The sequence below is a fragment of the Leopardus geoffroyi genome, chromosome A1 (assembly GCF_018350155.1).
Source record: "Leopardus geoffroyi isolate Oge1 chromosome A1, O.geoffroyi_Oge1_pat1.0, whole genome shotgun sequence".
NCBI lineage: Eukaryota > Metazoa > Chordata > Mammalia > Carnivora > Felidae > Leopardus > Leopardus geoffroyi.
This window is the reverse complement of record NC_059326.1, coordinates 205075023-205093045: the sequence shown is the minus strand read 5'-3', so window position 1 is coordinate 205093045 and position 18023 is coordinate 205075023. Positions and strand designations below refer to the sequence as shown.

Sequence of the window (18023 nt, the reverse complement as noted above, 5' to 3'; positions counted from 1 at the left end):
AGTAGGACTATACCAAGACACATTATAATTAAATCATCAAAAGTCAAAGAATTTTAAGAGCAGCAAGAGAGAAGAGAGAAGTTCCAAACAAGGGAACCCCCATCAGACTACTGGCAGATTTCTCAGGCTAGGAGAGAATGGGATGACATATTCAGGATGTTGTAAGAAAATAACTGAAAATCAGGAATTCTATACCCAGTAGAGCTGTTTTTCAGAAATAAAGAAGGGATGAAGACTTTCCCAAACAAACAAAAGCTGAGGGTATTTATTACCACAAGACCTGCCCTAAAAGAAATGTTAAAAGGAGATCTTTGAAAATTAAAATAATGCTAATTAACATCATAAAAACATAAAAAGATAGAGTAAATCCTTCTGGTAATGGTAAATGTATAGTCATAGTTTTGTTCTACAATATGGTAATAGTGGGGCATAATTCACTTAAAACTCTAGTTTAAAAGTTAAAAGCAAATGTAGTAAAAATAACTTATAGCTACAATATTCTGTTATAAAATTCATGTTACAATAAAATAACATGTAGATTTTAAAAGCAAAAACTTAAAATGTGACCAGGAAGAGAAGTAAAATTATAAAGTTTATGCATTTTATTGAAACTGTTATCAGTTCAAAATAGGGTATTATAAATTTATGTAAGCCTAATGATAACCACAAAGGAAAATCCTATGGTAGTTATATAATAGGACATGATAAAGAAGTCAAAGTGTACTGATAACAAAAGACATCAAAACACACAAAAACAGCATGATAAGAAACATGGAACAATGAGTCTACAAACAACCAGAAAATAGCAAAATAGCAATAGTAAGTTCTTACCTATCAGTAATTACTTTAAACATAAATGAATTAGGGTTTCCAATTAGAGAACATAGAATTGTTGAATTGATTAAAACAACAACAACAACAAGATCTAACAATATGTTGGCTTCAAGAGACTCACTTTAGCTTTAGAGAAGACACACATGGACTGAGAGTGAAGGGATGGAAAAATACATTTTAAACAAATGGTAACCAAAAAAATAAAAAAGGAAAAAGGAAAAAGAAGAAAAAAACACAAAAAATAAAAAGCAGGGGTAGCTATCCATATATCAGACTTTAAATCAAAAATGTGAAAATGATACAAAAAAGGTCATAATGTGATGATAAAGAGGGCAACACATCAAGAAGATATAACAATTGTAAAGACTTATGCACCCAACATTAAGGCACCTAAATATGTAAAACAAAACTAACAGAGCCAGAAGGAGTAATATAATAATAGTTGGGTATTTTAATTCCCCATTCTCGGCAGTGGATAGATCATCTAGACAGAGAATCAATAAGGAAACAGATTTGAGCACCACTATAGACCAAATGGACCTAACAGACATATACAGAGCATTCAATCCAACAACAGCAGAATGCACATTCTTCTCAAGCACACATGGAACATTTTCTTGGATAGAACATTTGGTAGGCCACAAAACAACCTTAGCCAATTCAAGAAGATTGAAATCATACTGAGTATCTCCTGTGAGCACAATGACATGAAATTAGAAATCAATAATGAGAGGAAAACTGAAAAATTCATGAACACATGGAAATTAAACAGCAGTCTGCTCCACAATCAGTGGACCAAAGAAGAAATTAAAGGAGAAATAAAAGAGCTTCTTGATATAAATGAAAATACAAACACAGCCTACACAGTGTAGGATGCAGCAAAACAGCTCTAAGAGGAAGGTTCATAACAATAAATGCCTAGATTAAGAAGCAAGAAAGATCCCAAATAAACTACCTAACTCTGTGCCCTAAGGAACTAGAAAAGAGAAGAGTAACCAAGCCCAAAATTAGCAAAAGAAAGGAAATAATAAAGATTAGAGCAGAAATAGGAGAAAACCAGTAGAAAAGATTAACCCAACTAAGAGTCGGTTCTTTGAAAAGATAAACAAAATTGACAAACCCCTAGACTATCCAAGAAAAAAAGAAAAAGAACCCAAATCAATGAAATTATAAATGAGAAAAGAGACATTACATCTGACAATAAAACATTCGAAGGATTGTAGGAGGCTACTATGAATAACTGTATGTCAACAATAGAAGAACCTATTTCTTCTAGGACAACCTAGAAGAAATAGAAAGATTCTTAGGAACATACAACATACCAAGGCTGAGTCAGGAAGATATAGAAAATCTGAGGAGACCAATTACTAGTTAAGGAAATTGAATCAGTAATCAAAAATCTCCCAACAAATAAAAGCTCAGGACCAGATGACTTCATTGGCAATTTTACTAAAAATTCAAAGAAGAATCAACACCTGGGGCATCTGGGTGGCTCAGTCAGTTAAGCATCTGACTCTTGATTTTGGCTCAGGTCATGATCTCACGGTTCGTGAGATGGAGCCCTCCGCTGGGCTACGCAGTGACAACATGGAGCCTGTTTGGAATTCTCTCTCTCCTTCTCCAACCCCCTCCCCCTGCCCCTCCTCTGCTCATGTTCTCTTTCTCTCTCTCAAAATAAATAAGTAAACTTTAAAAAAAGAATTAACACCAATCTTTCTCAAAGTCTTCAAAAAAGAGAGAGAGAGAGAGAGAGAGAGAGGACACTCCCAAACCTATTTTCAAGGCCAACATCCTGATACCGAACCCAGAAAAAGACACTACTGGAAAAGAAAACTACAGGCCATTATTTCTGATGAATATAGATGCAAAAATTCTCAATAAAATACTAGTAAACCAAATCAGCAGCAAAGCAAAAGGATTACTTACCATGATCAAGTGGAATTTATCCCTGAGATGCAAGAATGGTACAACATACACAAATAAATCAATGTCATACATCACATTAATAGGATGAAAGAAAAGAATCATATGATAATATCAATAGATGCAGAAAAAAAACATTTCACAAAATTCGACATCCATTTGTGATAAAAATTCATAACAACTTAGGCATAGAAGGAATGTATCTCAACGTTATAAAGGCCATATAGGACAAGCCCACAACTAACATCATCCTCAATGGTGAAAGGTTGAAAGCTTTTTCTTTAAAATCGGGAATAAGACAAGGTGTCCACTGTCACCACTCCTACTTAACATAGTACTAGAAGTCCTAGCTAGAGCAATTAGGTGTGGGGGGGGGGGAGGAAGAAGGAAAGAAGGAAGGAAGGAAGGAAGCAACGAAGGAAGGAAGGAAGGAAGGAAGGAAGCAAGGATCAGAATTGGAAAGGAAGAAGTAAAATTATCTCTGATTGAAGATGAAGGATTTTATATAGAGAAAATCTTAAAGATTAAATTAAACTGTTGGATCTAATCAATAAATTCAGTACAGTTTCAGGACCCAAAATTAATATATAAAAATCAGTAGCATTTCTATACACTAACAATGAATTTTCTGAAAAAGAAATAAATCCCATTTATAATAGTATAAAAATAATAAAATACTTGGGGATAAATTTAACTAAGGAGGTGAAAGAACTCTATTCAGAAAACAAGACATTGATAAAAGAAATCAAAGAAGTACAAATAAATGGAAATATATCCTATGTTCATAGACTGGAAAAATTAATATTATTAAAATGTCAATACTACTAAAAGCCATCTATAGATGTAATGCAATCCCAAATAAGATTCCAATGTCATTTTCTTTACAAAACTAGAAAAAAAAACACTCTTAAAATTTATATGGAACCATGAAAGCCAAAGAAATCCTGAGAAAGGACAATAAAGCAGGAGGCATCACACTTCCTGATTTCAAGGTATGCTATAAAACTATAGTAATCAAAACAGTATGGTACTGGCATAAAAACAGACAAATAGACCAATGGAACAGAATTGAGAGCTCAGAAATAAACCCAAGCATATACGGTGAACTAATATTTGACAAGGAAGCCAAGAACACTCAATGGAGAAGATAACCTTTTCAATAAATGATGCTGGGATAATTGGATATTCACATGGAAAGGAATGAAATGGGACCCATATTAAAAAAAAAAGTTTTTGGGGCGCCTGGGTGGCTCAGTCGGTTGAGCGTCTGACTTCAGCTCAGGTCACGATCTCACGGTCCACGAGTTCCAGCCCCGCGTCGGGCTCTGGGCTGTTGGCTCAGAGCCTGGAGCCTGCTTCCGATTCTGTGTCTCCCTCTCTCTCTGCCCCTCCCCCGTTCATGCTCTGTCTCTCTCTGTCTCAAAAATAAATAAACGTTAAAAAAAATTTTTAAAATAAAAAAAAGTTTTTAATGTTTATTCATTTTTTAGAGACAGAGAGAGACAGAGCATGAGCCAGGGAGGGGCAGAGATAGAGGGAGACACAGAATCCAAAGCAGGCTCTAGGCTCTGAGCTTTCAGCATAGAACCCAATGCGGGGCTTGAACCCATGAACCATGAGATCATGACCTGAGCCAAAGTTGCCCCGAAAATGGGACCCATATTTTAATGCCACTCACAAAAATTAACTCAAAATGGATTAACTTAAATGTAAGACTTGAAACCTCATGAAACTTTAGAAGAAAGCATAGGAATAAAGGCCTTCGACATGGGTCTTGGTAATGATTTTTTAGACATGAAACCTAAAACATAAGCAACAAAAGCAAAACTAAACAAATGGGACTACATCAAACTAAAAGCTTTTGCACAGCCAAAGAAACCCTCAGCAAAGTGAAACAACAACTTACAGAATGAGAAAAAATTATTTGCAAACCATATACCTGATAAGGGGTTAATATTCAAAATATATAAAATACTCCTATAAGTCAATAGCATAAACAAACAACCCAATTAAAAAATGAACAAAGAACCTGAATCCATAGAAGATGAACAGAGGCCAACAGGTACATGAAATGATGTTCAACATCACTAGTTGTTAGGAAAATGCAAATTAAACCACAGTGCGATATCACCTCATGCCTGTTAGGATAGTCATTATCAAAAAAGAGATAACACATGCTGGCAGGGGTGCGGAGGAAGCGGGGGGCGGGGGCCCACTACACTGTAGGTGGGATTGTAAATTGGTGCAGCCAGTCTGGAAAACAGGATGGAGGTTTCTCAAAAAATTAAAAATAGAACTACCATATGATCCAGTAATTCCATTTCTGGGAATGTATCCAAAAGAAACAAAAATACTAATAGGAGAAGATATGTACACTGCCATGTTTACAGCAACATTATTTACAATAGCCAAGACCTAGAAGCTATCTAAGTGTCCAGCAATGGATGAATGGATAAAGGAATTAGGATATGCAATAGAACATTATTCAGCCATTAAAAAAAAAAATCCTACCATTTGGGACAATATGCTTGGAACTTGAAGGCATGATGCTAAGTGAAAGAAGTCAGAGAAGTCATACAGTATTTGTCCTGTATGTATGTATGATTTCACTTATATTTGGAATCTAAAACAAGCAAAAGAACAACACTCGTAGAAAGAAGAGGTGGGGGATAGGGGAGGGGGAAGGGGGAAGGCGGTAGAGGGTACAAACTTGCAGTTATAAAATAAATACGTACCACAGATGTAATGCACAACATAATGAATATAAACTAACACTACTGTTTGATCCACAGGAAAGTTATTAAGAGTGTAAATCCAAAAGTTCTCATCATAAGGGGAACATTTTTTTTAATTGTATCCATATGAGAAGATGGCTGTTAATGGAACCCCTTATGGTCATCATTTCACAGTATCTATAAACCAAGCCATCATGCTGTGTGCTTTAAGCTTATACAGTGTTGTACGTCAATTATTTCTCAATAAAACTGGAGGAAAAAAAGACCTGAAACTGGTGCAATTGAGATGTAAAACCTTAATAAATTGTCCCCTTAATTACTTCCTTTAAAGCACTTCAGTGAATTTGTTAGATTTTTCTCAAGTGTAGCAGAGATTAACATTAATTTCTTATGTTTCACTGCTACTCTTAATGCCTAGAAACAGTCCATCTTTATCATAAAGACTGAAAGCCAAAAATTCCTAAAGAGGCAGTATGGTCCAGGAATTGAGGACTCTGAAATCAGATGGGCTACTTGGAATCCTGGTTCGGCTACTTCCCCACTGTGTGACCTTGGGCTTCAGGGTCCTCTCCGGCAACATACAATGTTTGCAGAGCTTCACAAAATGTAACGAGCTTCTAATAGTGTTTCACCCTGTTGCCGGGGAAGTAGGAGAGAAATGATAAGGGGAAAGGAGGCAAGGCTGAGGGGCGGGGGCAGTGAGAGAAAGCTAAAAAAGGTAAGGTAGAAGAAATCTCCAATATAAAATGGCTATTTTTTTGTTTTGTGTTGTTTTCTAAGAAGAGACGTATAGGTGTGCTCACGTAGCTTTGAAACACCTTAGCACTCATCAGCAAAAGGTGGAAACTCATGCTGAAGCAGAAGGGTGGGCCTGTGTGACCTACATCCTAGCCATTTGCCTGGGCACCCCTTTGGTCGGATTGAGCCCTGTTGGAACAAAGGATCTCGTGGACAGGATTGGGGCAAACTTAACCTGGCCGTTTGCACTGGATTGCCAAAATGTGTAATTACTCACCGGCGCTTGCTAAGGAATCCATTCAGGGTTTTTGGCCCAGAAAGGATTACATTTACTATTTGGAGGCATCTTTTTCAGGCAACCTGTCCAGGCTTTTGTGACAGTTCTTAGTTTGACATGTAGCAGTTGAACCTACTGGTTAACTCATTAGACATCTATAATTTAGGAGCTCATCTTCTCAAAAGAAAAAGAACCCTTAATCATGTCCTAGTTCTTTCTTCTAAGAATGACCATAACTGGGAGTTTAATATCAATGGACTAATAGGAGGGTTGAAAAAATATGTTTTGGAAAGACAGTGATAACTTAAGAATTGTCTTTAGATGAAGGTTTCCTTTTTAAAACCTGAACTGAGCTTTATCGAAACGATAACTGAACTTTGAAATAAGAGCGAACTGCCAGGTTAGAAGCTCCAGGAGGGCAGGGATGTGTCTGTGTTGTTTATGACTCTAACCTTTGGGCCTCGATTAGTACCCAGGTCATAGACACGCAATAAATGCCGAATGAATGAATACAATATTTATAGTATTGTGGCTGTCCCTTCGAGTAATAATAAGCCAAAGGGGGATAGAAGATGTCTGTAAGACATCTTCCAAAACTGAAGTCCTTATGCTTGAAATGTCATCATGTCTTTCTGGTCAGAAATTACTTCGTCTGTTCCAATTAAGAGAAAATTGTGATGTAAAGGAAACAAAGTGAGATGTTCTATTCATATTGTGTTTGACATCTGCATTAAGTTTGGAGTAAAAATTCCCCAACTCCTATTGTGTTGAAATTGTCAGATGTTTCTTAGTGGTATTGTTCGTTCCAATTTGAAGTGAAATTAGGTTGCTGCCATAGAGTAGACATATGTTTTATGTTATTAAAATGGCATGCCTTCTGGGCATCGCTGGGTACTCCAAAAGCTTGCAAGGTTTCTCTTGATGCTCGCCCTATTGCTATTGCAGGGTCCGATAACCAGATTAGGCTTATTCCCTCCCTGATCATTTCACAATACATCAAGTTCATGCACACAACTAACTGGCTCAGTTCTCTAGTCTTCTCCGATTACATCTAAAAGTTTAGACATTAAAAAAAAATGGTGAAAATCCTTTCCCTTCGCTGCCCTCCCCTCCCTTTCTTTCCCTAAAAATGTTTTTTTTTTATTTCATGAAACTAGTAATAATATTAATCATTAATTAATTGTACTGATACTATTGTACTGATACTATTAGGGGATGTGTGTGCCGTTGTTTCGAACCAAGCCTGTAGACATAGAGCAAGTGATCAAGAGAGATGACAACTGATGGTAGCTGAAGTTGCTTCTTAGAATAATTAAGTACTACACTGGCGATTATATTAATGCTGAAATTTCTTATTAAATGTATTTTGTGTGTGTGCATGTTGTTGCTTGTTTGTTCCCTTACAGTCTTCTTGGGATGTGAGAAACACATATGCTTAGGAAACAGAGCCTCCTTTTCTCCTGTTGGTATGGAAGACATATGCAGAAGGAATGAAGGGATGTGTTTTCTCTTGCCAGGGCTCTGTGAGAAATAACACTGGTAGAGAAAAAGACTCAGAGAAGTAAAAGCTTATGACACTTTCTCCTGGAAGATTAACCTTACCTTCTTCAGTGTTTCCCCTGCCTCAGAGAGGCACATTTGGAATGACCAAAGCAGAGTGCCCAGCTTCTCTGCTCAGAGTTAGCCAGCCTTTCGATCTCCATCTTCCTCTTTCCAGTGTGAGTGGAACATTGCATGACCATTTCTGACTTTTCCTGCCATTAGCACACTCAGCCTAGATGAATAATTCCTAGTTGAGGCGGGTGGGGAATTTTGGCATTCACAGAGAACCAAGTTGATATCTGATGTGTCCACTGGAGAAAAGGGAGAAAGAATTATTCTTTGGGACTCTGAAAATGTAAACACAAATAGAAAATTAAAGCTGAAGAATCCACTTGGAGTCAATAAAAAGTGTTAAACTCTCCATTTGTCATGTGACTTATTCTTGGCATTCAAGAAGCCAGAGGCTCTTGTGGTCTAATCTGGAAAGAGTCACTGACTCGCTGCGTCACCTTGGCCAATTGGTTGATCTCCTTGTGCCATAGTGCTCAGTCCAGCTGCTGGATGGGATGAAAAAGCAAGACCTCACTGAAACCAGATGCTGCCTCTCTGAAAAGCTTTCAGCAATAAATAATATCATATATACTTTGTTCCTGGCAGCAAGTACTGAACTGTTATAACCCCCTGTTTTCACTTGCTTCTAAATTTCTGGAAATTTCTCCTTTGGGCTTGAATTTTTCCATGCTTGTCCTCAGCCCAAAGCTTTTTGGAAAGTTTGACCAGAATTTCACTTAGCTATTTTTCCTGAATGATGGGAGAACAAGGGCACTGCATTGTTTTTTTGCTCATAAAATAAATTTCAATTTTTCCTGGTCTACCTCAAAAAAATAGCTGAGCTGCTATATTTAAAGCATTTAGTAAAGGAATCATGGTACAGTAAAGAATGCCCACAGAAGACAATTTTAGGTTGCTTGGTATATTCTGTCTTTAAACAAGACCACACACAATCAGGACACATAAAAAGTTTGAGTTTAATCTTAAAGATGGCCAAAATGGAAGATTCCAAACATTTTCTCAGTTACCCATCCCTGGTTACCAGAGGCAACTTGAGCTACCATCAGTTGTCATCTTTCTTGACCACTTGCTCTATGTCTACAGGCCTGGTTCCTAAAAAGACTTCATGATTATGGCATTGAATTTTGAATAAACTTGACCATGTCTTTCAGGTAGCCTTCAAAGAACGCTTCTCTGATCATCATCCTTTCACAGCACTTATAATTACATACATGCGTGATATCTTCAGTATGTTTCCCTACCATACCAATAGCTCCATTAGGGCAGGACCATCTGTTTTACTCACCATTGTCTCTACAGCACTTAGCTTACTGCTGAACATACAGTAGAACCCATTGCTGATTGAATAAAATGGCCTTGGGTGCAGTTGTTCTTGCTGGAATTTGTTCATAGATTTGCCCACTCAGACATGCATGCATACATTCAACAAGCAACATTATCTACTTTGTGCCAAAGCATTACTGGGAATCCATCTGTACTATGTCAGATAGCACAGAAGTTCTTAAGGATTTATTACATATACAGCAAAACAAAAACAATTACATTATTTGGATACCATTACTGTACCTATAATTGGAATATTGGACTAAAAAAGCCAAAGCCAACCCCGGGGAATTTATCATTTATTGAACATCCCTGTGTGCCTGGCACTGTATTCGGTACTTCAGAGAACAATCAGTAAGACCGTCTCTGACAGGAAGTCACTTACAGGTTAACAATGGCAAGAGGACAATACTAAAATAACTATTATACAAGGGAGAACATAATAAAGAGTCAAAAGCAAGAGAGAGATTACTGTACCACAGGATATCTTGTGATCTTATGCAAATCTCCTGACGAATCAAGAAAAGTATTTCCTTTTTGGTCAGAGGTCCCAGGAAATAAGCAGTTATGGTTCTTTTCAAAGCCACATCCTACACTTCTCAGTCCTACTAGCCTTGTGTGCTCTTTCTGTGCCTTCAACCATGAGAAACTGGTCAAATATATCAGTACTGGAAAACAAACTGGAATGAAGCTCAAGCTCTTGACATCAAGGTTCTTAGGGTTGTTGTTGTGTCCAGAAGACCCTAAGACCTCTTCATGTTTTACAGGCATGGGTATGTTTTTGTCTGTAGGTTTCCTTGTTTTGCCCCAGGTTTGAAGAACATGTTACAGTGACATAAGCGTGCACAATTATAGGTGATTGGATTGAGGACTAAGCTCCAGCCACACTGATTTTCCTTCTGTTACCTCATCCACCAGGCTATTCCCTTGCCTGAAATGCTTTGTGCTCAGATTTTGGCATAGCTGACTCCTCTTGTCATCCAGTCTCAACTCAACTGAAAGATCTTCTGTGATCCCAGTTAGATGAGTAAGTCCCCCACCCCCATTTCCATCACCCTGTTATGCTTTCTTTATAGCATTTACTCCATCTAATAGTTCTTTTCTCGCTTATTTGTTTATTTTTTATTGTCAATTTTCTTTCACTAGAATGTCACTTCCATGAAATAGGAGACGTTTATCACCGATTTGGAGGGCCCTGGAAATTGTGTGGCATATGGTAGGCACTCCCACATGTTTATTGAATGATAAATTGAATGTGTGAGTGGCTAGGTGCTGAGGGAAATGGCCTGCAGTCCTATTGTGCTCTTTGCCTGAAGAAAGCTTCTTGCAAGAATATCAGGTGCCTTTGCCTTAGCTTGAGGTGCCTTTGCCTTAGCTCCAGCCCATACCTCTCTACATGTGCAACAGTGGGCACTAGGAACACACGTATCGATGTTTTTCGATTAAAGGATGGCATCTTGGATACAGGTTCCCTTTAGGCTGTAATGTTGTTGAGGCCAGTATCTCTCAAGATTTAATTCATGTTTCTTAACCTAAGCCTTTCACACAACTGATATACCAGGTGTGATTTAGAATTTTGCTTCGGGTTTATAAAGCTGTTTATGCTGTATATCTTCTCTGAAACTTTTCCAGCACATTTTAAAAGCTCTACAGTTTTGCTTGCTAATGATTTTCATCTGCCAGAGAGCTTGTCTAGTTAAAAAGCAGATCACTGAAGACACTTTTGGCACATATATTTCATATTACTTAAGTTAATTTTGTTTTAATTTTGTTTTGTTTTGTTTTGCTGGGAAAACCTGTAATAAAGGAAGAGAAAAAACTGACTTCTCTTTTTAAAAGTGAAGATGTTACTTGGGTGGAGAGTTGCAGTTACATAAAATGTACTTCTCTAATTCTTAACTGAATCAAAAATGGGACAAGCAGATAATTTTTGGAAATAGTTTGGGTTGAAAGGTTTTGGCATATTCATGGGTTCTCTCAGCTGCTCAAAAATAATTTTGAAAGTCTTATTTGCATTCTCCAAATTAAAGATTTTGGCCAAAAGGAAATGCTAAAGTCATGGTTTTTCTCAGGTTGACTTGTTGGGTGTTAGGAATTTATAAGCAGGATTTTGAAGGGGGATCATAGATGGGACCTTTGTACAAAGTCATTGGGCCAAAATAAACACTCCATTGTTCCATAGTTTTGTATTGCAAATAGGAAAACATCCCTATAATTATTCTATTAAGGGGACACAGATTACCAGATTTATAAGAAAAGGCCAGTGGTTGATTGAGCCACTTTTTGTGTGAAGGGTGGTGCACAGTAACTGCCAAATTTCTGTCAACACAAGAAAAAAACATCCATATATCAAAAAAATTTTTTTCTCATGTATTATGTAAGAAATTTATGCATGCTAGTACTTAGCAGAAGAAATTTTCTGTTTTCAGCAATCTGTTGAAAAATCTTGATCAAAGGCATTTCCTATTTGAAGCTTAAAAGTGACAATGTAAATACAGATAAATTCAGTCTTAGCATCTTTTTACCCCGTTTTCACTCTGGCAATAATATTAACTATGGTGATCAAAATAAAACTGCTAAATATAAAAACATTTTTCTCAGGAGCATCTAGGTGGCCCAGTTGTTTAAGCGTCCAGTTTGGTTCAGGTCTTGATCTTGCACTTCATGAGTCTGAGCCCCGTGTAGGGCTCTGTGCTGACAGCTCAGAGCCTGGAGCCTGCTTCAGATCCTGTGTCTCCCTCTCTCTCTGTCCTTCCCCTGCTCGCGCTTTGTCTGTCTCTCTCAAGAATAAATAAACATTTAAAAAATTTTTTTCTTTGATCTTGAAATAACAAGTCAAAAAAAAAAAAAAAACCCACCTACTACTCATCCTACAAAAGAAATTGGTGTCTAATTATCACTCTTTTCTGCTGCCAAGGTGGGTTGTCATTGCAGCTGCTGGCTGGGCAACTTTTCTCACTCACAAGGTTATTTGTCCCTTCATAAGAAAGAGGATCAAAACCCAAAGATGTGCCTCCCTGTAGTGAGACTGGCTCTGTTTCCATTCAACCAAGCCTCCTTTACTGGAGGAGAAAAATAACATTTTATCAGGGCTCATAACTTTCTGGACATTATGCAAGATAATGGAGGAGGCAGAGATGAGGTCTTGCTTCCAAATGTCAGATCTCTTTCCCTTTGGGCACTGAGGAATGAAGGGGCAGAACTGAAAAGCTCTAGATCATTTTTAAGTAGATTTTTTTTTGTGACCCACATGATCACATTTATCAGGCACCTTTTCCAATATGAAGCAGTGTCCATTTAACAGCAAATATATTCAGTAAGTCTCTCCTGTCCAAAGGACATTGATAGTTTGGTAAAGAGAAGGCAGTGTGCATCTCACTGTCATAGACAGGCTGTGGTAACCTGAGTGAGCTCAGGTGACAAAGAAAATACATTGGAAATACAGAGCAAGAAAAATCCCTCCCGATTTGGTAGCTGAGGACAACTTTCATGACAGGCGGGGTAGGCCTGGAAAGCTCGGTAGATCTTACAAGATGAAAAGAGCTAAAGTGTCGAGAGAAATAGCTGGGTATGCCAAGTAGTATTGAACATTATCAACTAAGAGTTTGGGCCAGTCCATACAGCAAAGTTAAAGAAGTTGAGTATAGAGGGGAATATAGCTTAAAAATAGACCAGGACAAGTTGTTTGGGGCCTTGATTGTCAGCTAAGGACTCAGGGTCCTTAGGGAAGTCATTAAAGAATATTAAACAAGAAAATTTCATGTTTGGAGATGGACTTTCAATTCCTGGCGGAAAATTAAATGATGAATTGGAGACAGAAGAGTTGGACAACAGGGACTGTGTGGTAATAGTCCCCAAAATGAACAAAGGGAATAGATCCACTTTTGTATGTGATTACAGTAAGACCTCTTCACAGATTAGTGTATTTCAAAGGAGTAGTATCTGTTTAGAGCACAAATTAAGTGGAACAATTCGGTGGAGTTTCATTGTAATGGGATTTAGTTTGGTGATCCAGCTGTGGAATTAGGAACAATATCTCATGATGATGCAGATCACAGTGAGATGATAAATCCTGTAGGACATGTATATTCAAGTATATACATCAGTACACATTTCTCTTTACTTGTTAAAATTCTGGCCATCTTCTTACTATCTGCAATGCTGAAGATTGGAAGGCTGTTTGTCTTTGCCAACAGTGAAAGCAGCTCATTCCCTACAACTACAAGATGTCTGAGTCCTGAAGGTGAATCTGTCTGGCAAGTTTTGAATTTGATAGCCTTCATGAGAGTGAGTGTTCCACACTGTGTTTAACTGAAGCCCGTGTCATAGACACTGCCTAACTTGTGGTAGGTCACTCAGTTCCTGCTCCATTTGAGGTCTCAGCTGGTTTCAGATCCATAGTGGAAATACCCCCCTTGCCTAAGCTGAGTTAATGAAATACATTCACTCTTGTCATCCCTTCATCTTTGAGATATAAGATCTATGATTTTTTTTTTTTGGATCTATGATTTAAAAATATCCCATTATTAACTAAAAATGGAACCAAACTTCATTCTCAGGACCAAAAGAAAAATGAACAAATGGAGGGACTCTTCAGCCCACCTTCCCTATGACGCGCGCACCCCCTTCCTCACCTGAAACAAGTTAAATGTAACATTAGCACTAAACAGGCTACAACTTACAACACAATTAAAATTGTGATCAAAGAGGAGAAATTGTCATGTGGATGTTCAGTTTTAGAAATGATAATGAGGAAGACTCAGACAGTCAAACATTTGTGAATGAGTGGGGGCACTTACCTCTGAAATGACTGACATGGAAGGAAATGTCCACACTGTCTTAGAGAATAACAGATGTTGCCAGTTTAGTTGAAGGGGCAAGACAGAGCCATGATGGAACTCAGAGTGGCACATATGGTGTTATCTATTGCATACTTTGCCTTTTTGCTGTAAAGCAGGGACCACATTGGAACATGAAAAATAAAATCTTTTCAGACTGGGAAATAATTAGATGTCAAATCACAGACTTTTAAATTTTCTAAATACTGATGCAACTCAGTTGCTCAGTTGGGGCTCTAGAAATGACTACCAGTGCCCAATCTTTTATTAACATATAAGGAGTGCCTGTTTTGCACAAGCTCTGTCATATTCAGAGATAGATTGTTGGCACAAACTAAGTCAGTCACCTATCCTCTTGGCTTTTCGTCTCTTTTAATGAGAGGAATAGCTGGAGTGTTTTCTAGGGAAGCAGTTGAAGCTGCTGGTCAACTCTATGGGAAATGTTTGAGAAGGATACTATTATATGACATGCAGAATAAATATATAAGGAAAATACCTCTGCATACATGAAATATAAAAGGAAGCCTATTCAGAATATCTTTTTTTAAGAGTAAAATCCTTTTATTTAAGCCACTGATTCTCTTTCTAAGGAATTCTCAGTAGGAGCTTCTGAGTTTATTCTCAGTGGTTCTGGTGACAAGAAAAGAAGATGAATTATGGCCGTTCTCCAGATACTTTCTGTCATCATTTGAGACCATGAATGTGGCATTCTGGTGCTTTTGCACTCAGGAACTGACATAACCACAGATGTGTGAGGCTCACTCTGGATCATTACGCTACAGGGCTTCTGCCTGTGCTGTCATTTTATTGTTACTGTATTATTAATTATGATGGCTCTCAACCAACTGAAACACGCTATAGTCTGTGAAATGTTTTGGTTCTTGTTTTAATGAGTGTTTGCTGGAAGGTTCCACGGTGGTCTACTTGAGTAAGATGAACCAGCTTTGGCGTACCCATTCGTGTGACTCACGTGACTAAATAAGATCCCCAGGTCCAGCTTACCTAGGGCTTGTGCATGTGTTTGTGACTTCCAGGGACAGAGATTGAGAACCATTTGTTAATCATTGTGCCCCAAATCAGTTTTTCACTGGAGTGAAGTGCTTAAATTAACTTTTTTGAAGCTAGTAAAAAACATGCTTTTTTTTTTTTTTTTTTTTTTTTTTTGCACTAATCAGACACGGCTGGCACCAGAACTCTGGGAAGCCTTGTGACAGGACCTAGCCTGTGCAATCTCACATGTGATTTGCCATTCTTCCTGGAAGGTCCACTCTGTGGCTTTTCTCTGGAATCTATGAAGAAAATGTTCCTCAGCCTAGCCTAGAAACAGGTATTGAGAAAGCTCCCCTTCCTTGTCATATAACACTGTGTCTGGGGACGGCCAACTGCTGAGCCATGAGGGTGGGTAGGGTGCATATGGGGGTGACAGTCATGGATTCAGTGACCGGAACTCACCTGAGTAACCATTCCAACCCTCCTCTGCCAGTGTTGTCCAGGAGTGGGTGCCCTACACAAACTCCTCTTTATCAGAACCTCTTTTTATCTTTCTATCTGCATAAATTTGGGCAGGCTTGTTATTTTTGACCCTGGGCAGGGATATAGATTTAGAGCTCTCTAATACTCTTATTTTTTTTAATATACTCAGGACCCTAAAATAAGTGTCCATGTACCTGCCACCCAGATGAATACATCAAAAGTAAATATTTTTCCCATATGTGCTGCCTAGCTTCTATTTGTAAAGAAACAAAGTACACAGGTGAATTTGAGGTTCCCTGTTTTGCCTTTCTCAGCATCACCCTACTCTCTGCTACCCCAGAACAACTGCCATGTGTTGACCTTTGTACAGTCCTGTTTTTATACATTTAAATTTTACTACATATATAAAACATGATTATTGTATGCATGAAATCAAATTATTTGTGTATTTTAAAATACTCATGGGAAGCCTGGATGGCTCAGCCAGTTAAGCGTCTGACTTTTGATTTCAGCTCGGGTCATGATCTCACAGTCATGAGACTGAGCCCCATGTCAGGCTGTGCACTGGGCATTGAGACTGCTTGGGCTTCTCTCTCTCCCTCTCTGTCTCATGCACATGTATTTGCACACTTTCTCTCTCAAAAAAAAATAAATAAATAAAATTTTCATATATTTCGCTTTATTATTTCTTAAATATTTATTTATTTTTAGGAGAGCGCAAGTGGGGGGAGGGACAGAGAGAGGGGGACAGAGGATCTGAAGCAGGCTCTGCACTGACAGGCAGACAGCAGTGAGCCCGATGTGGAGCTGAAACTCACGAACCAGGAGATCATGACCTGAGCCAAAGTCTGACACTCAACTGACTGAGTCGAGCACCCAGGTACCCCCATATGTTTTACTTCAAACATGGACTGTGGTATTCTGGCAATCACTACTTTTACTATCAAACATTCTGTTTTCAGAATTTATGTTTTTATATTCCCCTTGCTCATTCTTTTAAACATTTCTGTATATTACTCCATCTCATGAAAATATTACAACTTATCCATTCCCATACTACTGAAAATTTAAAATGATTCAATTGTTTTACAAAAATAAGTTGTACTGAAATCAATACCCTTAGACATTTCCTTTAGGATACATGTAATAGAGTTTTTCTGGAGTATATATCAGTGGGCTTACCACATCATAGGATATGTGCATTTTCGTGTTTGGTGGACACTAACAAATTGCTCTCCATAGTGCTCTCTTACCAATTTACACTCCCACCAGGTCCTTGCTCACACTTATTATCAGACTTAATTATGTGTGGGTTGGTAGATATGAATCAGTATCTCATTGTTTTAATTTTCATTACTCTGATTATTCGTAAAATTGAACATCATTTTTATAGGGCCATTAGGATTTCCTCCTCTGTGAATTATCTATTTCTACTCTTTATTTACTCTTTTATTGTCTGTGCTCTTTATTGATTTACAAAAACGTGTAAATGTGTATGATCCTAATGTATATGTATTTTAATATATGTGTTTATATTTCATACATAAGACTCATACTTTTTCACGTATTGAAAAATATATTGTTGAAAATTTTGCCTCCTGTCTGTTGATGGCATTTTAATTTTTTTCATCACCTCTTTTAACACAATCTTTAAATTTTGATATAGTTAAATTTCTTTTATTATTTTGCATTTTGTGCCTTGCTTAAGCAGTCACTTTCTCCTCCATGAGTATATTATATTTAAATCCCTCCTGCACTCTAAATTGCTTTAATTTACTTCTCAAAGTTTTGTTTTACATGTGTAGACATTGAATTTACATGGAGCTAATTTGTATATGTGGTGTAAAGCATGGATCTATTTTTATTCCATATGAAAAACCAGTTGTCTCAATACCATTTACTGAGCTCTATTCTTTCTCCATTATTTGCAGTGCCTTTTCTGTTGTGTTCTAAGATCATATATATGTTTTAAACTTTTCTAGGCTTTTTTTCCCTGTTGATCTCAACTTTCCTATCCTTATAAGGTACCATGCCATGTAAATAGTATGCCTTTATAATAGGCATTTTTTTCTTGTGCCACATAATTGTGAGAACGCTTGAAAAGTTTCATTTTAAGTATGCTGTTAGGTACAGGTTTTTGGGTGACATATTTTTGTCAGATTCAGAAAACTCTGGATTTCTAGTTTATTAAGAGTTTATCATAAATGTTAAATTATAAACACTGGTTTTCTGCATGGTAGAATAACCATTTGATTACCTCTTTAAAAT

At 37.5% G+C, this 18023-nt stretch overlaps 1 protein-coding gene across 3 annotated transcripts in view; it reads left to right on the top strand.

Annotated features, from left to right (window-relative positions):
- Window positions 1-18023, top strand: part of GHR (growth hormone receptor) — a 273627-nt gene that overhangs the window by 88203 nt on the left and 167401 nt on the right. The window contains exon 2 of one of the 3 annotated variants that reach the window (XM_045439117.1): window positions 15458-15609. The exons of the other annotated variants lie outside the window; for them this stretch is intronic. The gene's annotated coding sequence lies outside the window, so the exon portion shown is untranslated. The remainder of the gene's footprint in view (window positions 1-15457; window positions 15610-18023) is intronic. 3 annotated transcript variants of the gene reach the window in all.